Here is a 7,724-nt window from a genome sequence, read left to right as displayed (position 1 = left end):
CACGCCAGTGGTAACATGAGAGCGGTTATCTTAGAGGGACATTCATTTTACTAGCCAGCCTACCTTACATCCATTTTTAATACGAAAATGGGGGATGTCTCCTGCTTTGTTCCAGGATTGCTGCTGCTGTTTCTTTAAAAGCCTCATTAAGTCTGGGCTGTATCCTGTTAGCAAGCATCTTGCACAAGTGCCAAATAGCCTTATCACACAGGATGTCATTTATAAGGATCAATGCCAATACTGAGATCATTATTAGTGGAAAACGCCAGACTTTGTTTATTTTGACATCGAACCACAAAATGACAAACAAACAGTTAACTGAATGTTTGGTTTTAATGGTTTGCAGCTATCATGACATCACTGACATTGAAACCCTGAGCATGAGCTGTTGTCTGCGCTGCCTCAGTCTGCTCTGTCCACCAAAGTAAAAAAGGGTGCAGTTTGAGACAAACATGTGACTAGGCTTTGAGCACTGTCCTTGTTCTCTCACATACTATCTAATTAATTTCAAGTCATCTTAACAGGCATGTTCCATGTGTAGTCAGACAAAACTTAAATTTGATGCATGGGTGAAAATGTAAATAAAGTTGTCAGTCAGTTTTGTTTTGTCTCCTTCTCTCAGCCTTGTTTATTGTCTAAACATGAGAAACACACCAGAGGCAAGGAGGAAATAACAGACAAGCCATAACACAGTACTAACCGTAGAATTACAGAGGCAGGAAACTTCAGTGGGCTCTCGGCTTATCCACAAACCTTGATGCTTTAATCATGTTCATGTGATGGGAAAATTCTGCTGGCCAGACAAGTTTCTGATGCCAATAGAGCCACAGGAACTGCAACAGTGATACACAGTAATGTGTGGCAGAGCTACTTATCATATTTTGCTCAGCGTCAGTCCCCTAAAAAAACCCACTAAGCCATCTTTTCAGAAAAAGTGCTTTATACTTAATATTTTATCCCTCCTAGGCATTTAAACTCATGGGTTTTTTCTTAATGTGAGGTAAATATTGTAACGATGTCAGCCACCATGCCACAAAATAATATACAGTAAAGATTGTATAAATAGTGATGCCAACATTTGAGCCAAAGGGAAAATGGTGGTTGACCTTATTTATTTCTAACATAAATTTCCATACTTTTCTGCAAGTTAGATGTTTGTTTGTTTGTTTGTAAGAGGATATTACTGGAAATACTGGATGCTGGATCCAGGAAGTGCCCCTCCTGCCTGAAAAAAAAACAATGCCTCATTTCAGTTGCTACACCTGTTAGACGAGACCTGTAGATGTGTCCTGTTTGATCTAGTGTAACTGACTTTGACACTTTTTCAGATGTCTGTGGGCACTGAGAGACACACACAGGCACACACACTTTAATCCATCTGATGAAAATTCCTATCAAGCCTTAACCTCATATTAAAACCAAAGTCATTCTAAGCCAAACTGAACTGCCTTTATTCGTTTAACTATTAATCCATATCATCGATTCATCGATCGATTGTTTTTCATCATTACAAAATGCAATCAGTTTGAATAGTAATGCGAATCCTAAAAGCTATTCCATGTCATTCTTGATAACATGAGGCACATGTATGTACACTGAAAAAAAAATGTATTATGTCAACAGATTTCACATAACTGCATTGTTAGTTTAACAACAAAAATATTAAGTTTAAATAAAAATATATTCAAATGTTATACATTTTTAAATGTATTACTGTTGCTTTCAACTAAACAAATACAGTTATGACATGCGTTGACATAATACATTTAGTCAAAGTCAACGTTTCAGTTTTTCTGTTTAGTAATCTTGTGTCTTTATAGCCATTCCTCTTCTCTTGTCCTCACCTTAATTACTGCTATCTCGAAACGGCGTATTTTCTAGTGCACAACGAAATACAAAAGAAAAAAAGAACAGAGGCTGTTTTGACCCCACTTAAAATGTAAAACAAGCTGATATTGAATCCATTGTGAATAGACAATAAAGTAGACTGAATGTAAATATGGCTGTTACATTATTGCATTCCTGTTAATTGTGTAAACATTTCGCTCCTCTCTCAGTTTGAGACCTGATGCTGCCTGAAAACTGCTCTTCTCCCACTGCTGGCAACATCCTGTCTCATTTGTGCCTGAGTATCGTATCAGCCCGGGGAGCATGTCGACAATGAAAGCCCAGACAAGCACTTGGAGAAACGTCAGCTTTAGTCTACTTTGACTGCTTCATTTTCAACTGAGAGGTTTGGCTGCAGGTATTGTTACGCACTGTGGTGCTGAAAGGACAGCGACATCCGTCATCTTGAAAACCTGTGTTACCTGCACACCTGAATCCAATCAGTTGATTAGGATATCAGGTTTAAGGTTATTGTCGTTGCTAAACATTGGCCACTTATTATAGTTTTATTGTTTAATCTCAAATGAACAACCCCAGAAATGATATGTTATTAGGCTTTTACTCGTTTTTTTTGTTTAAATGGTCACCTAGTTACTTTACTCTAATACTAATGCATTTGTGTTTTCACTTGCTAATTAAAGTACAGACAAAAACCCAAGTTTATTTAGGTCCACACACACACACACACACACACACACACACACACTCACACACACACACACACACACACACACACACACACACACACACACACACACACACACACACACACACACACACACACACACACACACACTTAACCACTTCAGCGCTAGTTTAACCGTCTTTCTCGGTCACTTGTGCAGGGCTCCACCATGGCAGAGCGCAGGGGAAACTGGGACAAAACAGAGAACGACCTGCCGGTTTATCTAGCCCGGCCAGGCACGGCTGACCAGGTGCCCCGGCAGAAATATGGAGGCTTGTTTTGCAGCGTCGAGGGTGCTTTTGAGAGTAAAACCATTGACTTTGATGCCCTGAGCGTCGGCCAGAGGGGATCCCGCACCCCGAGGACCGCCAGACGAGAGACCGGTCAGGAGGCGCAGAGCCCGGAGAGTGACAGGAAGATCTCCCCTGTTGAGAAAAGTCCCGCAGGCAGCAGGCAGGGAGGGAAACACTCATCTCGGGTTGAGTTCAGTACCAGTGGCGGTAAAGAAGTGCTGCAGAACCTGGGGGATGAAAAGGTAAGAAACTTTTGCGTGAATCGCAGCAGACATGACGCAGCATGTGCCAATGACAGGAGTGGTTAATGTTTGTGTCATGTGTGTCATAAATTTCTCTTCCTGCACCAAATCTTTTCTTCGTTTTTGCTGTAAAATATGCCATACAAATTATTAGACAATACTATATGACTATATGTACAAACATTTCTTAAATTGCAACCCTAGCACAATTAATTGGCCCTGATGCTGTTAATCTGTAAACAACATTTAACTAGCATTTCTCCATCATCACCCTTTTTAAAGCCTTCAATACCTTTTTTTTTAAGGCTGAATGCAGGCATTCTGTATGAGTAAAACACAAGAGTGGGCAATCATGTGGCTAAATGTTATTTAAGGGGAGAAAAGTGCAACAAGTGTTGCATTTTGGAACCTTTATGTGCCTCTAGGGCAATTAAAACAAGAAGCTGAAATATGAATACGTGATATCATTATAAAGACAAGGTACTGAGCACATTTATAATAGTATACATTCTAATTAGTGCTGCAATGTACATTAATAGAATAGTTCATAATTGCTAGTAATACCCACCCAATGCAACAGGGAAATATGAGCATTTCCTTTCTTTAATAAACCTGCAGTACATAATGCAGTTTTAAAAAAGAAAAAAATACACTTCTTAAATGCCTCTGGCTTAGTGGCTAACAACTTAGAAACACTTGGTACTGACTATGAAATCTATTCAAACTTTACAAATGCCATATAGATAACACTTTAGCAGGTTAGCCCAATACAGGTCAACACAACAAAGCTGCAGCACATTTGAAGTGACTGTTGTAATAACAAACACTGGAATAAAAATGTAATTATTTTAACTTACCACAAACCTTCCATTTAATTACAAACACCACTATATAATTTGTATAATGGTCATACACTTAATTATTCATGTATGTACAAAACAAGCTATACCATATTACTTATTAGTATGCCACCTGTTCTGATGAATTATATTTACATAGGGATAAACTTTATTCTGCCCGAGGGTGAATTTGTCCTTGGCACAGTGCTTCGATCCCTTGCCTTACACAAAAAATATCACTCAAACCGACCATAAAAGAAATTGACAGCGTGAATCTTAAAAAATAAACCCTTTGAATGTATTGTTCTATGCACTGAGATTTATAATTAGAGTTCAGCAGCTTGATGGAGACAGGAAGACATTATTACTTCATGTCTTTGGTTTGGAACTCTTGGCACATAAGTATTCCTTAGGATGGCAGAGGTTATTTGTATCCGACCCAAAAGTGTGGTCACAGTTTTTCTGCAAACAATGTGTATAGAAGAAGAAAAATGGACTGATTTTATTTGTATGTGCTGTCAAGCTGGCACACTAAATATTTACTACACCAACTGTTAAATGACACTTGTGTTGAGCAGGGAAGTTGTTTCTTCTAATGCCAGAGTGAGATCACTTTCTGGGCACCGAAGATGATGATTCATGTCTCTCTCTCTCCCTCTGGCTCTGACACACACAAATACACTTGCAGTTTTGGCTCAGAGAGAACAGACTACATCAGACAATCTAAGGATAATTACTAGTTAGTCATTGGGCTGTCCAGATATTAGCGCACATACATCCTGTATTCATTAAACAGAATGTAGCTAATAGATTTCTTAATAATAAACAGGAAAGAGTTAAATATATTTGAATTCCCTAACGTAATACAATATGTCAGAGATGTATTGATTTAAAGGAAGCTGAATCTTTTATTTCCAAAAACCTACACAAAAGTGAAACATTATTTAAAGAATATACTGTATATATATTAAAGTAACATTTTAGAGAATAATAAAGTAAGTAAATTATCACCATCATTATAACTTACACCCTATAATGCAAAGCCCACTTTTTGCTGTTTCTGCTGTCAATGTGGATTATATTGTCCTCTGTTGTCCCTCAACGTTGATTCACTGGAGACATGGCAGAACACAGAAGAGAGACAGACCTGTTGTGAAAGAACACTCATGATAGGAGACTGTAGGAAGCTACACATTTTTGTTTATTTTGGCAAAATAAGCTTTTACTTGCACAGTCCATCATGATATAAGAGGTTTTTTAAAGTATGTACTGTATGTACTGTAGACATCTTCAGTCTGGCATGGAACATATTTCCCCCCTCATGTGGCCTGATACTGAACTGCAAAATTGTGCCTTCTGAGGGACAGATGATTAGGCAGAAACAACAGACAGTTGTTTTGTTTTGCTTTGTATAAAAAGTGTTTGAGAACATCAGACTGACAACAGAGTCAGGACATGCTTACAGTACTCTTCTGACTGTCTGGATGTTTGTCATGCCTAACCTGAAACAGTATATGCAAACTAATCAAAAGCTGACTGATGTCTGACACTTTAGTGTTCCAGGTTTCAAGATGAGATAAATGAATTTAAAATGATTTTACATTATAACGCTGTAGTTTATAATAATAATGTTAATTGTTAGGGTTCTGTGTGAATATTTGCTAGCTTTGGAATACAAGGATTAATTGTAATTACGATATAATCAATTAGATATTAATGTTATTGATGTTATAGGTATAGTAAACATAATGATCATAATTAGATATATAATTGGTTTCCTGTCTGTTAAGTTAATTAGTGCAATCAGCTGCTTATGGTGTGAATAATGGAGAGTGGGTAGCCAGATGTCCGAATGTCCCCCCCCCCCCTTGTTATCCTGCTGGGTGGCAGTCAGACTGGGAGGAGCCCAAAAAACGATAATACTGCTGTGTCATATTGGAAAAACCTGCGTTTAGCCAGTAAAACAAAGAGATGTTGAGCTGCATTACGGGATATGTAGTATAGGACTAAGGATATCTCAACATCTGCTTCAGTGTTGAGTCCCTCAACATTTACTTTCTTTCTGGAAAAGCATAACATTTTTGCAGGACCACTAGAATTGCTTACCCATTTGTATGTTGCCTCTCTCAATTCACCCAGAGTAGAGGAAGTCATAAAGGAAATTGCCATAACATAAACTTTGAAAAAGGTGCTTCTATCCTTTTGGTATAAAGCGATCACATGTTTGTAAACATGACCATGCTAATGTGATTAGTTAATGATATAATTCAATGCCATGGCTGGGTATTGAAGGGAAGGTTTATCAGTTCTCTTTCTCTTTGGGAACACCAAAGTGCTGATTCTGCTGGTGCAGTTATGATGACCTGTGTTTTCTGCATCGTTGATCTGTCTGCCCCCTGTCTGTCTGTCAGTGTCAGCTGCTTAATGTGGGCTGAAGCGGTAGCAGGCCGGCAATCTTGAAGTGTGTTGTTGATGCATTCTCCAAGTCCTGTGAATGCTGAGGTTATGCCTTACTAACTCACTGCCGTAAAAAGACATGTCAGTATGCACTTGCAGCCAAATGCAGGAGGAAAACATTGTTTATTAAGTCATATTGAAAAATAATATTGAATCTCCTCCTAACACCTAACAGTAAATGATTATGCACACAAACTTAAAGCATCACCACAAATAGATATTCAATCAAATGAAGGGCAAATAATGAAATGTTTCTAAAGTTTTTATTTTAGACTTTACCCTTGTATTTGTGAATATATATGATAATGTTAAACTGTAACGTTTATTACTCTACTCTACTACATATACTATACATCCTGAAAGTAACACATATTGATTTAGTGTTTGTTAAATGTTGGTCCTGGTAATGATCTCAGAAATATTAGTGGGTTTTTACTTCAAAATCCACAAAACTAATCATCATCTTACACATAAGTAAACTAAACTTGCTAAAATTATGTTTTTATATTTTGCTTAAAAACTTTGAAATGTGTAATATGAATTAGAGTATTTAAGTGGTGGTAGTTCACAAGACAAACACACACGCACACACACACACACACACACACACACACACACACACACACACACACACACACACACACACACACACACACACACACACACACACACACACACACACACTGAAACTCACACAGCAGCACAGACACAGGCACGCCCTGAGTCACGTGCATGTCTTGAACCTCATTATGTGTGCATTAGTGCTGAGGGGGGAGTGGTGGGGGAAATGACCAGAGTGAAGGGGGGGGGGTCCACTTTAGGTCCAAACAATAGAGACACATGGCTGGGTGGGGACATGCAGTGTGTGTGTGTGTGTGTGTGTGTGTGTGTGTGTGTGTGTGTGTGTGTGTGTGTGTGTGTGTGTGTGTGTGTGTGTGTGTGGTGAGTAGACATGTGGGGTGTGTAATGCGGTGGGCAGGCTCTGTGACAGCTGCTACACCATTTTTGCCCCTCCTCTATGTTCAGAAAAACAAAATCTGTAGGTAATCATTTGCAAGGATTTACATTCTTAACCCACTTGAATCTTATATTTTGATGTGACATATCAATTCAATCAAAAATCGGATCCTTAGTTTATGTCCTTTAAGAGCGTATTTTATAACCCTATGTTTTTGCGTCTACAATTTCAAAATCCCTTTTAAGACATATATTTAATCATTTATTGTCTGTCTTATACAGCCGATCAACTGTTCATTCAGTACAGACTTTATGGTAAATAGTAATGCAAAGATGCAATAGCATTTTAAAAATAATTTGACTA

The sequence above is a fragment of the Eleginops maclovinus genome, chromosome 11 (assembly GCF_036324505.1).
Source record: "Eleginops maclovinus isolate JMC-PN-2008 ecotype Puerto Natales chromosome 11, JC_Emac_rtc_rv5, whole genome shotgun sequence".
NCBI lineage: Eukaryota > Metazoa > Chordata > Actinopteri > Perciformes > Eleginopidae > Eleginops > Eleginops maclovinus.
This window is presented reverse-complemented; position numbering follows the sequence as displayed.